Source organism: Anastrepha ludens, chromosome 2 (genome assembly GCF_028408465.1).
Source record: "Anastrepha ludens isolate Willacy chromosome 2, idAnaLude1.1, whole genome shotgun sequence".
NCBI lineage: Eukaryota > Metazoa > Arthropoda > Insecta > Diptera > Tephritidae > Anastrepha > Anastrepha ludens.
The window spans coordinates 120,876,173-120,893,214 of record NC_071498.1 but is presented as its reverse complement, the minus strand read 5'-3'; the positions used below and the strand labels follow the sequence as shown (position 1 = coordinate 120,893,214).

At 39.9% G+C, this 17,042-nt stretch overlaps 1 protein-coding gene across 3 annotated transcripts in view; it reads left to right on the top strand.

Moving 5' to 3' along the window:
* The window catches only part of LOC128855230 (uncharacterized), a 38,084-nt gene that overhangs the window by 8,045 nt on the left and 12,997 nt on the right, over positions 1-17,042 (top strand). Inside the window, exon 1 of one of the 3 annotated variants that reach the window (XM_054089952.1) lies at positions 6,529-6,592. The exons of 1 other annotated variant lie outside the window; for it this stretch is intronic. The gene's annotated coding sequence lies outside the window, so the exon portion shown is untranslated. Of the gene's footprint in view, positions 1-6,528; positions 6,652-17,042 lie in introns of those variants that run through there. One more of the 3 variants, XM_054089950.1, reaches the window with a different exon arrangement.

The window sequence follows — 17,042 nt, the reverse complement described above, 5'->3', positions numbered from 1 at the left end:
CATATATAGATATTTGCATACTCGTATACATCTTTACAGTCTTGAACAAAGTTTGGAGAGCGCTACAGTTTATATCTCATATTTTTTAGCTGTGTGAGAACTATCGATAGCGATAACTGTGGATTGACAGCTGAGTATGACAAACTGTGTTGACATTTCTGTTCAGTAAAGTTTGGCAAGCCATCAAATCGTCTAGCGTCAAAACAACGCTTCCAAATTTTGGAAATTTACTAGGAAAAAAGTAAATCTGAAGGCACCGAAATGTCGATTCGTTGTCGTTCTCAACTTGCTGCCCTTTGTTCTTTGACTCCTAGGCAAATTTTATGCCAGGATCTTGGCTTATGTGCCCATAAAGCACAGCTCGTGCAAAAATTTAAGCCAAATCACCATCGTTTGCGTCGCATTTTCGCTGATTGGGCGCATTTAGATTTATTATTCTGATTTATTGGAAAAAATAAGTCAAAAATTGGAGAGATCGAATGGACTCGTAGCCGTGGCGGACATATGTAGCATATCATATTCTAAAAATAAACACTATGTCCATGTAATCGTATTTTTTTTCTCTCCAGGACCTATTGGCCTTCTGGAGAATATTAGTTTTTATCCCTAATTCGCAAGTTGCCTTAATATTCTTCTCTCCAAGACCTATTGGCCTTCTGGAGAATACTTTTTTTATCCTTAATTTGCAAGTTGCCTTAATATTCTTCTCTCCTAGACCTATTGGCCTTCTGGAGAATACTTTTTTCATCCTTAATTGCAAGTTGCCATATGAATTCCAATGCTGCCTCTGCTTTAAAGCAGTGGAAGAGTAGTAACTTTCTTGGCTAGCTCATCGGCCTTGCGATTTCCTTCAATATCCCGGAACCCATATAAGGCTGGCCTTGATGCTAATATCATTTAAAGCTGCAAGGCATTACTAAGCAACATTTTATCTTAGTATAACTGCATCCATAGATTTGATGGCCGCCACACTGTCCGAAAAGATTTTTATCGTAGTTTTTGTTACGGTGTGCGTGTTCTTCTTATTTTTAATTGGCATGGTAACCGAGTCATTCCAGACTTGATCCTTGAGGCCTTCGTCTTCCTCTGCTACCACCAGCTGGTATCTCATCAAATACTTTCAGAGCCGGAGCGTTTGTGGTCATTCCGACGACATGACCCAGCCAACGAATACGCTGGATCTTTATTTGCTGCGCTATGTCTGTGCCGTCGTAAAGCTCATACAGCTCATTGTTCCATCGCCTGCAGTACTCACCGTCGGTTGTGCGTTGAGGTACACAATCACATCCTGGCCTAAGGTTATGACTAGGACTTCTGCTTGGTAGACGATATAGTAGTCCGGAAGTCGGAGAGATAATCCTAATCCTCACTGTGTTGAAAAAACTCCATAGCCTACTTCATTTTCTAGCTTGGATCATCTCGTGTATAAAGAGGCCTCCATCGTCTTTGAATTTGCCACTCTTTTCTTGAGGGGATGTTAGTCTTGAAGAGTCTGCTGAAGGTGGGAAAGAGTATCAGTTGTGCGTAAGAAAGAAATAAATAAACGGATGACTCTGATTTCTTACAGTTGTACTGATCAGAATTAGATGCAGCTACTCATTGCACACAAAAAAAAAAAGCATTCTAAATTTATATTATGTTATTTATATTTTTTACATATTATATAATATTACTTCTAAAATGTTTCGCAATACTGTACTTTGGGGAACTTTCTATAAACAACTTGCACATGCTTCAGGTGAGTAAGTAATTGCTTGTTGTTTCTCTGCATTGATAAGTTAATGTTAATTTGGGAGGAAGGTTTGCGGAAGTCTAAAGATACAAGCATTGACACCCTCACCATTATCAATGGCAAGGTGGCTTACAAGTTATCGCGATCACGTGAAATATTACGAAAGCTCGCTTGAGGTTTACACGTGGAAACCTTCAAAGTGACAACACATTTTTATTTCTGAGTGTTTTCTGAAGAATTTTGTTAACACCCACTCATGTGTACACACACCCATGCATATCTACATAAACAAGTATGCAGCTGAATAGTGAACAGAGCGCATCAATTAAAGTAATAATTTGTAATCTTGTCTGAGTTGAGATATCTAATAATACGAGTATGCACGGGCTGACTAATGAAAGAACAGGTGATCAAAAAATACGCAAAAGTATTTTAAATATATTTATTGAAGACTTGGAAATTTATACATCCGATCATTTTACTTACATAAATAAAGGTCGGTTTGAGATTTTTACGGTCAATAAAAAGTGAAGAGAAAATATGGGTTGTTTTATTTAAAAAAATGTTAAGGTGAAAAATCAGTGGGACAATTTGAAATTACAAACACGCCCAAATAAATTGACTGCATAGCAGTCATGAATTGGCGCAAACATTTGTCAATATATATATATAATTAGCGCGTACGCCATTTTTTGGTGTTTGGTTGAGCTCCTCCTCGTATTTGTGGCATCTGTCTTGATATTGTTCTACAAATGGAGGGACTTACAGTTTCAAGTCGACTACGAACGGCAGATATTTTTTATGAGGTGCTTTGTCATGGCAGAAATACACTCGGAGGTTTGCCATTGTCTGCCGAGGGGCGACCGCTATTAGAAAAATGTTTCTCTTCATTTTGGTCTTTCATCGAGATTCGAAAGATTAGAAAGTAGAAGACTTATACTTGCTCTCTCGTTTGTTTTTAATGTTATTAGGGGATGACATTTACCTATGTTTCAAAGTATTAATTTTCTTACATTACCCATAACTTGTTGTAACGCTCTTCCTTTCTATCTAAATCGGTTAAGTTAGGTTGAACAGGTTGAGTTGCTGTTACGTTCGCTGAGCTGACCAGTTCGGTCCATAGCGATACTAGATGGAGCTCATTAGTTATGCGTTTTAAAATAGTCCACCCGCATGGTGCCTGTTGTTTCTATTGCGAATTTAAGGAGATATATCCAACCCACTGCTGAGATGTCTCCGTACATTCCCCGCATTCCTCGCTGTCCGAGATTGCTTTTTTTTGGTTTCGGCGGTGAGGTTGGGTTAAAATTGCCTTCGCACCATATATATTTAGTAACCGTCACTACTACGTATGGGGTGATTCCACTAAAAATATCCCTTGGGATTTTCCCTCTACCCCGGGACTGCTTCCGCGTTGCTTCGAGGTAGAGGGCTCAGACGGCGTCCTAAGAAGGACACTTACTTACTCACCCTTCGTCCAGGGACGCATGTTTTGAGAAACCTATACTTAATGTTCATCAGAATAAGTTTTCATTTCACACTTCTTTTTTCGGATAATATCTTCTACGATATTTGCGACGGCATTCCATTTTTCTTCGTCTACCATAATTTTTTCGATTATTTCTTCAGGTGCAAATACACCAATAGCTCGTTGCAGAGCTGTTCTCCCTATGTTCCATCTCTCGCATTTAAAGAAGTTGTGCTCCGCATCATCATACTCAGTATCTCCGTATAAGCAGTTTGGTAGGCTCACTTTTCCCATTCGCCACAAATACTTGCGAAAGGAACCATGTCCGGACAAAAACTGTGTGAGGTAATAGTTAACCTTTCCTTTTACCCACTTTTTTAGATCGGGTATTAGTCTCGCTGTCCATCTACCGTACGGTTCAGAGTTCCATCTTGCCTGCCAAAGTGTGAGCGTTTGAATTCTAATATCGGAAAAGCATGGTACTGAGATTCCTGTGATTTTTGTCTCCCATCTCCGTTTGCGCTCTTGTGCTAGAATAGCTATAGGGATGTTTCCGCTGATATCTAAAACCGCGGCTTCAGATACTGTTCTGTATGAGGAAACCACTCTGAGAGATTCCTACCTTATAAGCATACGCTGCTACTGGGGGACATAGCCCATCATAGCTCTAAAATCTCTTCATATTAGTGATAGTAAAATCGAGTATGACTGTGTCGTTATGTTTCCACATGATCTTAGTATTCCTGCAGGTGGAAGAGTCTCCCATCTTGTCTTGAGTTTTCTGATCGTGTTTTTGTCTAGTTTGTTCGTATTGACTTTGGTATTTCTTTGACAAAATTCGAAGAAAAAAACCCAATACTTCACTATATCGTCTTCTATATCGCTCTATTCAATGTCATTACGGCCCTATAGAAATGTAGCTTACAATGCACTACCAACATATTTACTGTCTCCTGAAGAACGAGCTTGGACGTTATATTATATTACACGATGTAATTGTTTTAATGGCTGCCTGACTATCTATGTAAAAGCTAACCTTGGAGTTGGTCGCAGTAGTAACACAAGCTAGGTCTGCGTCTGTGATTTGGAAGCTTATACGCTGGACAGTATATTCCAGCGCCTACTCCACATTTTAGAACCGTCCGTATAAAAGTTAAATGTATTGAATCTTTTTCCCCCTTTAAGGGGTTATACGCAGTTATGACTTTCAAAAAAATCGATTTTTTTATTGCATTTTTGTAATGTACATATATTCAAAAGTATACGCACGAAATTTGAAGTAGATCTAAGCAATACTTTCGGAGTTATACCTAAATATGTAGAGATGCCTCGGCACGTTTTAAGGTAGGTATTGAAACTTTAAACGTGTTTTTTTCAAAACGGCATTTTTCAAGTCGGTGTACACGATACCTCGAAAACGGCTTGTTTGATCGGTCAACCGTTTTAACTCAATCTTTAAAGATACATTTTCTAGTAATTAATCGTTCCTTTTGTAAATCTGATACTTATTTTCCATTTTATAATCAATTTACGGCCAAATTTTAACGTAAAAATCGAAATCATTTCTTTTAAAAGCTGCCATTTTGTGAAAATTCACTATTTTGATTAGCCGAACGATTAATTACTAGATAATCTAATATATTAACAAAATTTGTTTGGTTTTTTGATTTCAGATAATCCAATCCTGAGTTACGATGTACACCGTAAATCGTCTTTTTTTAAAGGAGGTTCCAAAAATCGCCTGCAGCGCGCTCTATAATCAACATTTTCATAAATAAAAAATTTTGTTACGTTCTTGAAGGATGCTTTTATAACCGCCAAAAATTTTCAAATTAAAATATTCTGAAGTTTCTTCAGGATAAATCCTTGACAACCCGTCTTTTATTTGCTTCATAACTGCGTATAACCCCTTAAAAACCGGAGCCAAATAGCCATATTGACTTTTCATCCTTCTGCAGATTTCGCCGCAAGATCTATGGGTGGTGGGTCAAATATGTATTCGAGGGCTGCCGTTGGAGTCGATCTGAGCGCTCTTAGAGTCAATCTATGAAGAGTCACGGTCATAGTCATGGTGTGGTACCAGAGTACCATAGAGAAGTATTGGTCTGACCACTACTGTGTAGCACTAATACATCCGTGAGAGAGACATATCCCCAGGTTGCCCCAATCATCCTTTTACATCCAGGGCTTTATTGGCCTTTTTCACCCTTACCTCCACATTTCGTTTCTCGAAATTTTTCTCAAAACCGTGGCATGACAGCGCACAATAATAAATCGAAAATCAGCCTTATATAAAGAAAAATACAAGTAGACCCAAGAATTACTCAAGACGTGGCCATTCGAAGAAAAATTGTGAGAGTAACTTTGGCTGCTACGTCTTAGGAGACTTAACAACACAATTGTGCTCGCTCATTTTACGCTCTTACACTCGTCCAAGTACAATTGGCACATTCTGCTCTGAAATTTTCTTACTTGACCTACCCAATCTCAGTCCTAACGTATGGCGCAGAAGCTTGGACGATGACAATACCCGTTGAGGCGTCCCTTAGAGTGTTTGAGAGAAATATTCCGTAGAAGATTTTTGGACTTTTGTACGTTACGGCGAATATCGTAGGCGATTGCGATGGAAGGATCAAGTGGAAGTGCTCAACTGGCACCGGTTAGCACGAGAAATAAACGGCTGGCGTTCTTTGTTAAACTCGGCCAAAATCGCGTATGCGGTTATTGCACCAATTAAGAAGAAGAACCTAGCCTTATTATAAGGGGAAAAATTACCAAAAAATCAACGAGAAGTACGAGCCAATTAAAATAATTAAAAAGTTTGAAATAAAACGATGAACCGTTGTTGAATTTCTATAGATATCGTACGAAGTATGAAACTTTGATTATATTGTGAAGAGAAGTATGAAAATTTGATTATATGATCTAAATTTTTATAAAAAATTAATGAAAAAAAAATTAGTTGAAATTGTCCAAAATATCACGTTTCTAATTAAATGTACGCAACTGTAACAACTTAATTATTAATTATTTTCTTAAATTATTTTTTCTTCATCACTCGTTTTTTTTGTATCACCCGTAAATGTTCAGCAACCAATTATTTCTATTCAATTATCTCACTTATCACTTTTTATAAAAGTATTATTGTGGTGCTTCACACCCGGGCACCTCTGCGCCGCTTTCGCGCCATTTGGTATGAATGGGATTACTTCAAGATTACGAAACTCACACTCATAATTAATTTTTTTAGCGAATTCTTGTGAAAAGCTTTTTTGCAAGCTTTCTCGTGTGATATTACGCTACCAAATTAATACTGGGCATTCAAGGTATTTGCAAATTGGCAGCATATATTTATTTGCCTACGCTCCTTACGCTGGCTGGTTTAAATATTTGTGAGTAGTTTATTTAAGTTCATCGTTTGATTTCGTGAAAAGTGTCTAGTGAAAGAAATGTAAGTGTAAAAGAAGTTTTTAGTGTTGTTTTTGGATGTAGTAGCCATTTACTGCTAAAAGTGGTGAATGAAAAAAGGAAGTGCAGGTGTTGGAGGCGCCTACGAGTTATGAATATTTGTTTTTGTTAAAAATGCCAGCAACATGTGCCGAAAGAAGGACTTAGAGTGCATATCGACCATCATTTTCGGTTTGAATTAGAGTAGGCAGGTATCTGCAGGCAAGATATATCGCGTACAGAGCGACAATAAGGTTGAGCACTTTAAGTGAGTGCCACGGTAAAATCCGGCTGGTATTTTGGGACTTCCCGGACTGGTGGACACCTACACTTGCCATTACAACGTTCAAGATCCTTCTACTCTCGAGCGAACAGTGGGGACGATGTAAGACAAGGCGAGTTCATCCATGTTTACTCAGATGGTGTATGTTCCGAGCATCTGGGATCTCCTTCAGGTTTCGGCCTTCTGACTACCGTAGTGTCTTTCAGGTTGAACTGATGGGAATAATGAAAATCGTGACACTAGTGCAGTGTGATGCGATACCTGGAGATGATATCCACATTTTCACTAATAGCCAGGCTGCGATAAAAGCCCTCAAAAAGCAGTCGACAACCTCCAGGTTATCCACGAAAAGTCGGACATCTCTTAACGAGATGGCTGAGTCATTTCACCTAAAGGTAACATGGATTTCTGCTCATTGCGACCTTGAGGGTAACTGCAGAGCCACTGAACTAGCGACACTCGGCATTGAATGGACCGATGAGTGCAAAGACAATGATATAGGCAGAGCTTTACAAACATGTAAGCTTCTCATCTTTGAGGAAATTGTAAGAGCAGCGAATGAAAGATGGCGTAATGAAAACATCTGCAGAATCGCCCGACAATTGTGGCAGACTCTCAATGCTAAACACATACTATAGAATTTCTGCTAAGGTGAAATAAGCAAAATCTTAGCACAATGATTTCTGTTACAACGGGGCACTGCCTAATAGGCAATCAAGCCCAGAGGATGATTGTGCAAACATATGACTTCTGCAGAAGTTGTCTAGATGAGAAGGAGGAAGAGACGATACCGCCCCTTCTGTGCTATTGTTTTGCTCCATTCAGACGTAGATGTACCATTTTAGGTAGATAATTCTTCAATTAATTGGAAGATCTCAGATCTGTGGAAATCAGTGCTATTAGTCTGGGTGGGAGAACACAGTGAACAACCAGTTCAACCTAACTTAACCAAGGGTAGGTTAGCCGTTTTGCTCTTAGGAAGGATTCACGTGGCGTCCAATTGGTTTCATTGTAGTTCTCCAGAAAGATTTCCTAGGTCTTATTGCTGGATGCCCTCAAATTATCGCGATCTGTTGCACATCCAAACAGCTCTTTCAACGAGACTGTGCATGCGAGGTGTCGCAAATAAGTTCCGTGAATTTAGTTATATTTCGGGAACTGGCGTCGTGAGAATGAGTTATGAAGCAAGTATAGGATTTTGATCTAATTTTTAGTGCAATCTGGAAAATATCTTCCGAAAATTTCAAGAGAGGAACATGATAATATGATTAAGGAAACTCAAGGTGGCGTTATTCAGGAGGTAGAGGAAGTAGTAACCGTGGCACTGAATGGGTTAACTTTGGAAGACTACCAAGCATGTATCCAATCGTGGGATCTATTGCATAGAGTTGGACTGAGATTATTGCGAATAGAAGCAATAAAATTATGTTGCCTTTTAATGGCAAATTCCTAGAACTCCTGCCTCATAGCTAAGGCTTCTAAAGGAATGCTGAACATAACGGTCATATGTCCAGTGGTTCAGTGCCACGTTAATATCTCCTGGTGAGTTGACTTTCTTTCGTGACAGCTTCTGTAAGCTCCGTGTTCTGCATTCAACGAGTGCTAACAAAAGTGAGTGCAATACTCAGAATAGTTCGACAGCTCTTAACAGCTGATCCCACCCTCACCTTCTCCTCAGCTTGTGAATTTTCGCATCTGAGAATGACTTAGATTCGATTTACCTATTTCTCCGCTTTGTTGCTGAATTTTGCAAGCGCATGATAATAACACAAATATGGCTTATATAAAAAATAGTTGAGTACTTACAAAAACGTCAAACGTGCCAATGGAAATATGTCATGCTGAGAGGTAAGACATGCCACGAGCAACTGCAAAAATGTATGGGTAATATTTTGTACTGCTAAATACTAGCTCCGGCTCTTCACAGATTCCAGAGAAGCCAAATGTACCTTTTTGTAGCCACTTGAGCGGAATCTACTTCCGTTCATTAATTCCTTTTCTCGCTAACGAAACGTTGGAAATTCCAGATGTTGACTAACTTTAGGTTTGCCCACCACTACACAAAAAAAAAAAAATACTTGTTAAGATGGAGGTGTTTGAAATTGAGCCAAAGTTACTCGGGTCTCACGAGGCAGCTGAAATATTTCGTCTGCAATAGGTGGTGGTTAGCTTCCGATGACGGCATTCGGGGGTCACGAGCTTAAGAAGGTGGTAAGAGTCTTCAAAGGGATGTCGTTTAATGTCTGTGCTTATACTGATCCATCTAGTAGTAGTGTTTTGTCTCGGATCTCGTCAGTGTAATTGAGAAGATGCTTTCTGACACGCCTAGGAAGTAGTTTAGCCTCTAGCAAATATCTGCAGGGGTGATACCTTCGGTAGCACTCACGTAGAAATGCTTTGCTGAGCATTTCGCTGTGCTTCTTAACCGGGAGCATGGAAGCCTTGTTGTGAATGTGTTGCTGGGCAGACATCAGGAGGTATCCCGTGGCTTTCCTGATTGCAGATCTGGAGCTTTTTCTACTGCGTATCACTGGTGTCAGGCGATCAGTTATTGCCATCTGTTTCGTCATGTAAGATTTTTCTGATCGGAGTTCTAGGGATCTGGGACATAGGAACATACAGGGAATTTAAATTGCTGATGAGCTTGCCAGAAAGGGCCGACTGAATTGACCCCAGAGACCTCCTATCTGGACATCGGCATCCCTCTGACTGTTGTTGAAGGGGAATTGCACTACTTATTTATCAGGAAAGCGCAGAAAAGATAGAGTTCTACATGATGCTATTTCGAAAACCCTTTTTCCTCATTACAGTGCGCAGTGCGCCAACTTAAGTCCCATTACATCAACAGCTCTGGCTGGCTGAAGAAATCCGACCATGAGTGATCTCATAATGGTATGAAAACCACGCTATAGTGCTGTTTGTGTAATGCCAGAGTGGTACTTTAACCATTTGACCTACACATCTACTACAGGTATCGCGAAGTCAGGTACAAGGATATCGCCCCGCCCTATCTTAAACTCACAGAGAGAAGACGGAGTTGTCAATTTGACTGCCCTTTATGATATGAAAGCTTAAAAGAAATTAATGCTGCAATTTTGGATGTTTAATGATGGATTTGTCTTCCTTGTTTTGTTTTTTTTTTTGCTTCAATTTATGATTTTGAAGTACTCTCATTTCAAATTCTTTTTGTACGCGTATAATCGCCTAAATGCTGAATCCATTAAAAGTTTAATTCAATGCAAAGTGATTAGGGATTTTAGGCAGCAGAATATGCGCATCTGTAGTTGTGGGAATGTTTAATCTGAATTATTAAGATGATTTCCGCAAACGAATCAGGGGAGGACTCTCGTACAACCCAAAGATGTTTGTATGTATACGCAATTAGACATATATATTTGGACACATAATCGACAGTGATGCACTTAACACTCAACTGGTGGCGTAGAGTGCGTTAGACTACTCGGAATTTTGCGAGCATTGACTCTTTTAAGTAAACTTTGCACTTAAATTTGGTATACCTTCCAGAAGTAAGCACAATTAACGCCCTTTGATATCCATGACATGTTTCTGAGCATCATTGTAAGTGCAAAAGGAAACTGAATTGCAGAAAAAAAAAATTAATATTGGAATGCGTAGAAATCCCTAAAAAATTGTTACTACAAATTTCCTTTTATTAATGTGCTAAAATTAAGAGGTATCACCATTCTGGCTGCGGCTAAGCGAATGATATATTTATTATTTAGATGGATACCGCATGGTGCCTAACTTATTTCTCTTGAACCAACTACTGTCCCTGATGGATCTCATCACTCCATTTAAGTCAATATTCTAACAGACCGCTGTAGAAAGCGCAACCATCTGCACAGTATTCAGATCAATCCCTGGAAACTCTTACACAGCTTATTCTCTAATTTGACCCCATTGCCAGAAGAAAGAATAGACATCTCCGCCGGATGCGGCCGGAAGAAAAGCACATACGCTCAGAAAGAGCTGAGTTTGGATGAAGTACTGTCATGGGTCGAGAGCCCTAAAGACCATAGGTTCGAAGTGCGAACCTCTACTCTTTTCATTCATTCAAGTCAATATTCGGCTCCTGATTTAGAATGGCAAAGAATATGTGAAAGCTTGGTTTTGGAAAGTGCGTGGCAGTTACAGGAAAATTGATAAACCGTTTCCTCCATTAGGGCCATTCTTGTGATGCTGTGGGAGCGTGGCCTATCCAAAACCCTTTCGTGTGTGTAAATTGGCGTAAGATAGGGTCCTCGTTCTTTTGTTTCCAGAGCTCTCTGTTACTTATTATATTGGGCAAGAATATTTTTTACATTATCCTCAACTATTTGTTGGTGAAGCATTGAACTTTCTGGGTGATCGGTTTCGAAACAAGTCACGCTTCACTTCCATGTAGCAGCGCTGACTTGACACATCCACGTTCTTGGTATTTTTGGAAATGCAGTCGCATCCGCTGGACATCGAAAGCTATCATCCGATATCTTGCAAGTCATAGAAACAAAAGATAAAATAATAGAGCTTCACGCGATGTAGTTCTCGGTGCCCCACTTATGAAGATGGTTTTTCATATCTTTATCCTAGAAAATAGGTTGAGGTTAATCGCGCTGCTCAAGGTGAATCCACATGACTGTTATATAGATACAGTGGTCAGCGCTGGTGCGCTACCTCTACTTCTTATATCTGATCTGTGTTTTCTTTCTAGTTTAGCCTTTTATCCAGAATTATCATATTTTTAGGCTAAGAGTCATACCATTTAGCTCCGCTCAAGCTGCTGTGTTCTTCGCATTAGATTACAAAGTATTTGTGGATAGCGACAGCAGTGTCAGAGGCGACCAAAAAGAATTGAGCTTGACGATTCATATTGAGAGTAAGGCAAAATGTAGGTAGGTAGTACCAGACTGGCACGCTCCAAATTGCACTAAAGTCTCGTTATGATACCATTTTGAGACATCGAACAGGCAGATATCTACAGCCGACCAGGGCTGGTGCTGTAACGGGAAAGGTTGATGGGATTTAAGTTGGCGCAATGCCCCTAACTGCCAAACCCCGGCATTTACAGAGCAAGTGCTCAATAGGTTCCTCGTCTGCAAGGTCACCACAGCTTCTAATATTGGGTTGGGGAATAAGTTTGTAGCGTTTTTATCGAAGACTTTAATTTAAAGAAAAAACAATAATTATATCAATAAGTTAATCAAGAAGTTATTTAGTAAATTTTTAAGGACCTCTCTGTTATCGAAGGTAACGCCATTCATATGGTTTGACAGGAAGCGGAAAAGATAGTAATCGGTTAGTGCAAGGCTCGGAGTGCGGCTTTGACGACTTATGCAACAAGGGGCCTGGCGTTGTCGTGAAGGAGTATGGCTTAGGTCTTTTCGAATAGTGTAATTCACGCGGTGTAGCTGGCAATGTTGACCGTGGTATTCTTTTCGAGCATTCAGAATGCAGAAGCTGTCTAAATGAGGGAGATACAATCTCGCACCCTCTGTGTCATTGTCCTGGTCCATCACGACGTAGATTCACCATGTTAGGTAGCCAATTTTCAGTTGAGTTCCAATCGATGAGTTGGCATATCTTAGTACGGAATGTGTCTCATAGTGGAGTGTCTGGTACTGTATGTTTCTCGTAGTCGACAACCGCTACAATCCATGCAAAACAATCGCAAATGGAGTATAGCAGACTTAACGTCACTCTCTATGTCAAAGTTCTTAACGTCACCAGTTGAGGGTTAATAACTCCAAGTATAATTGCATGTAACGTTGCTTGCATACATATTTGAGTATGCATGTAAGTATATATGTATGTGCAAAATACTATTGCAGTTAGTGTGTAAGCAATTTATTCTCGGTCATAGGCAAGCACATAAGACCGATAGACCACATCTACTTATACGGAAATGTACGAAAATCTAAGCGAACCGGTCATAGACGCATCTTTGGTAAACAAAGCCACGAGCCACATAGGCACATGTTCTGTTTGCCTTGTCATATGTAAATATGTATGTGTGCACTTACCAGTCTACACTCATGCAGCTGTTGGTTTGCACCCACATTTGCGGAAGATGTATTGTAAGTTTGTATACGTATCGTACGATATGGTCGACATTGCCGAGTGGAGCAAAACCGCAAATAGCTACAAACAATGCTAATTAATTAATTCAAAGCAAAGCTCAACGGAATTTTTGGGCAAGAAATATTTTTACCAGCAATGCTCTGCCATTAATTTCTACCGTGTGGCCATATATTCAAGTACTCGGATAATAGAGGTGTTATAGTGAAACTGCATATTTGTTGTTGTTGTTTTAGTTTTAGTTCCATTAATTTTCACTGGAGTAGCCTAAAATAGTTTAAGTACAAATTCTCGCATACACCACTTTGATCAAAAAGTTCCAGGAATATATTCAGAAAATTCAAAATGCAAGTTAATTCCTAAAAAGTGATATTATCACCTTCAAAGTTACTCCCCAAGAACTGCAACGCATTTATGCCAGCGTGTTATCCAGCTCTCGCAACATTTCTGGAACTCTATTTTCGGTATAGCCATCAGAACCGTCGTAAATTTTTTCATTACTTCCTTCCGTTTGTTGAAACGCGTTTCCCGCTGCGGTCATTCAGGTGAATTCGATGGCTGTTGGATGGTATTCGTTTCGTATTTGGTCAACAATTCACGGGTGATGATGGCACTATGCGACTGTGCATTATCTCGGTCCGGAATTCACCAGTTTTTTTTACAAATTTTCTTTCTTTTATGGCGAATTGCTTTGCGTAAACGACTAATAGCGCCCAATAATATCCCTTATTATCTGGCCTGCCAGCTCTTTGATGGTTAACTTGCGATTAGTTATCAATTTTTCCTTAACATTATTAATGTTTTTTTATCAGTTTTCGACAGCCTACCACTATGCTCGTCATTCTCGATGGAGCCACGATCCCTTGATGCCACTCATAAACGGCTGGTTTCTTTTGAGTATTATCACCGAAATAGTTTTCGAACATCTATAAGGCTACCTCTGTCTTCACTGACGGCTCCAAGATAAAATCGGGAGTCGGAGCAGGGGTTTTCTCTCAATCAGCTAATTTATCTATTTCCTTAAAACTGCCGAATACTGCTGGTGTTTTTCAGGCAGAAACCTTTGCGATCCTGCAGGTATGATTAAGGAACGTGGGGGCGAGGGAGATATAAATATTTTATCCGATAGTCAAGCCACGATCAAGGCTCTGACGACGCCATTGTGCAGATCCAAATTGGTCAACTTCTGTAGAAGGAGATCAAATCTCTTGGGAGTGAAGGTAATATTTCTCTGATCTGGGAAAAAGGAAATCAAATTACTGATGAGCTTGCCAGGAAGGTGTCGACTGAATCGATCTCAGAGGTCTCCCACCCAGTCATCGGTATCTGCCTGACTGCCCACCTATTTTCTAAGAAAGCACAGATCAGATGGAGCTCCATTTCTTCGTGTGCTATTTCGAAAATCGTATGGTCCCAGTACAAAAGACCCAATTCCCAAACTTGTAGCTGTGCTTACCGGCCATGGAATGATCGGAACTCACGCAGAAAAGCTGAATGTACCATTTAAACCACATTGTAGAAACTGTGGGGACCTTTCAGATGCGAAGACCCTTGAGCACTTTTTCTGTAAATGTCTGGGTTTGACCGTCAAACGATGAAGGTGCCCCTTTCTTCGACAACCTGGGGCAGTGCGCCAACTTAAATCCCATCAATCTTCTCCATTACATCAGCAGCTCGGGCTGGCTGTAGAAGTCTGCTCATGGGTGATCTCATAATAGTATTAGAGGCGAGAATGGTGAAATGAAAAAAGAGCGGGAAAATTACCCAAACTTTGGTGGGAGTTTCTTTAGTATTTTAACTGCCGTGCAGCTAAAAAACGTGTATCTAATTTAAAGAAGCTTGTACCTTGGGGATTGGAATGAGTCAATCTTTACGGAGAGCTTTCAATAAATCTTTTCATAAGTTATTTGAAGCCAAATGTTACAATATTTCGAAAGCTGCATACTTACAGGCGTACAAAAATGCAAAACTAAGCATAGCTTAAAACACTATCTGTTTTGTCAATTTATCTATCAAATTTTGGATTACTCGGAAAAACGAAACTGTTAATGAATTGGAAGTAGGATATTCTCCTTCTTCTTGATTGGCGCGATAACCGCTTACGCGATTTTGGCCGAGTTTAACAAAGCACGCCAGTCATTTTTTTTCATGCAAACCGGTGCCAGTTGGAAACAGCAAGTGAAGCCAAGTCCTTCTCCACCTGATCCTTCCGACGCAGAGTAGGCCCTCCTCTTCTTCTGCTACCACCAGCTGGTACCGCATCGAATACTTTCAGAGTGGGTGCGTTGGTGTCCTTTGCGGTATGACCCAGCCAATGCAGCCGCTGGATGTTTATTCACTTCGCTATGTCTATACCGTCGCAAAGCTCATGCAGCTCATTGTTCCATCACCTACGGTACTCACGCAAAGGTCCAAAAATCTGCCGCATAATATTTCTCTCAAACACTCCAAGGGACGCCTCATTGGATATTATCATCGTCCAAGCTTCCACGCCGTACGTTAGGACGGGCATGAAGAGCGCCTTGTAAGGTGTTAGTTTTATTCGTCGAGAGGGGACTTTTCTACTCAACTGCCTACTTAGCCCAAGGTGGAACTTGTTGGCAAGAGATTTTTCGGCTGATATTGTTATTAGTGTAAATGATGATAAAATATTAATTTTATATATGTATTTCGTGTGAAGTTTTTATGGGCTTATGGTGAAGTTATTTCGCTGGTGCCACCAAATAAAGGACATTATCGTGAAAGCATGAATTCATGGTATTGACTTCTGATTGTTTAGCTTAGGTTTAGTGCATTGGATCCATTCCCGCACGGAAATAGTTGTTATAGAGTGAATAAAAGGCTATCGATGTCTCGCGGCTTCAGCTCATACCAAATTAAAATGCGTTCTTCTTGAAACCTTTCGAATGACTTAAACGATTTTTTAGGTCTAGTTGGGCCAAGCACTCTGGTTAGACAATCTACATATTTGTTCATATGGAAGTGTGAGTTAACAGTATCAGAATAATATTAGAATAGCAGCCACGCACAACCCCGTGTGCCTACGGAAGCTGCTGAGTCGATGATATTAGTAAAATATCCGAAAAGCATTGCTGGTTCTGCAGGGATTTGATTTTACGATTATGTTTATACATACATGTACACATATAAGCAGCTCTATAAACCATGAGGAATACTTAATGGCAGCATTAAATAGCATTACCAGGAGGAAAATCTTGAAGGCGATACAATATTCATGTCAAATACGGTTGCGTGCATCTACTTAGCAACAGGATGCTATGACCAGTTTTAACTCTTTTATTTTTGTAATATTCCTTAATGTAACTTCTTCTGATATATAAAATTTGGTGTAGAAGAAATTGTTCGCTCACGGAAGGTACCCGGCTAGTTTCAAATGTGGTACAAGATTTATAAAAGTTCAATAAATTTTCATCAAAATTAAAAACTTTTTTTTCAACATTTCTAGAGAAAATTCTTTATATGGAACTCAAAATTTACCTTCTGGAAAAAAATTACAAATATGGACTACTTCTAGTTAAACTTTATGTAGGTAGGTTGGTTAGATGGCAACAGTACCACGGGTACATTGCGCGTAGCACTAGAGGCCGTTCTGATACTATAATGTAGACCATTACCTGCGAAGAGTACAACACTTAAAGGAAAATAAATACCTACAGCCATCCACTGCTGTTGATATAGTGAAGGAGAGAAAAGGGATCTAGCATACAGAACTGCCTCGGGCTATCCCTAAAAGGCGCACTAAGGAACCTCAAGCGCCTAGCCGCCACACCTGGGTATTTGCAAATAAAGTGTTGAACAGCCTCTTTCTCTGCGGGATCCCCACAGCTTCTGTAATGGGGGTTTACAGAGTGAGTTCCGATCACCCAGTGACCGGTGAGCAACGCTGTGAGTATGGAAATTGAATGTCGGGGGATTCCCAACACTTTAAGCATCCTGCTTCAGTCGTACTGGATCCAAAGTGTTTTCGAGATAGTACACGATAAGATAGAACTCCATCTATCTTGCTTTTGTTTAGA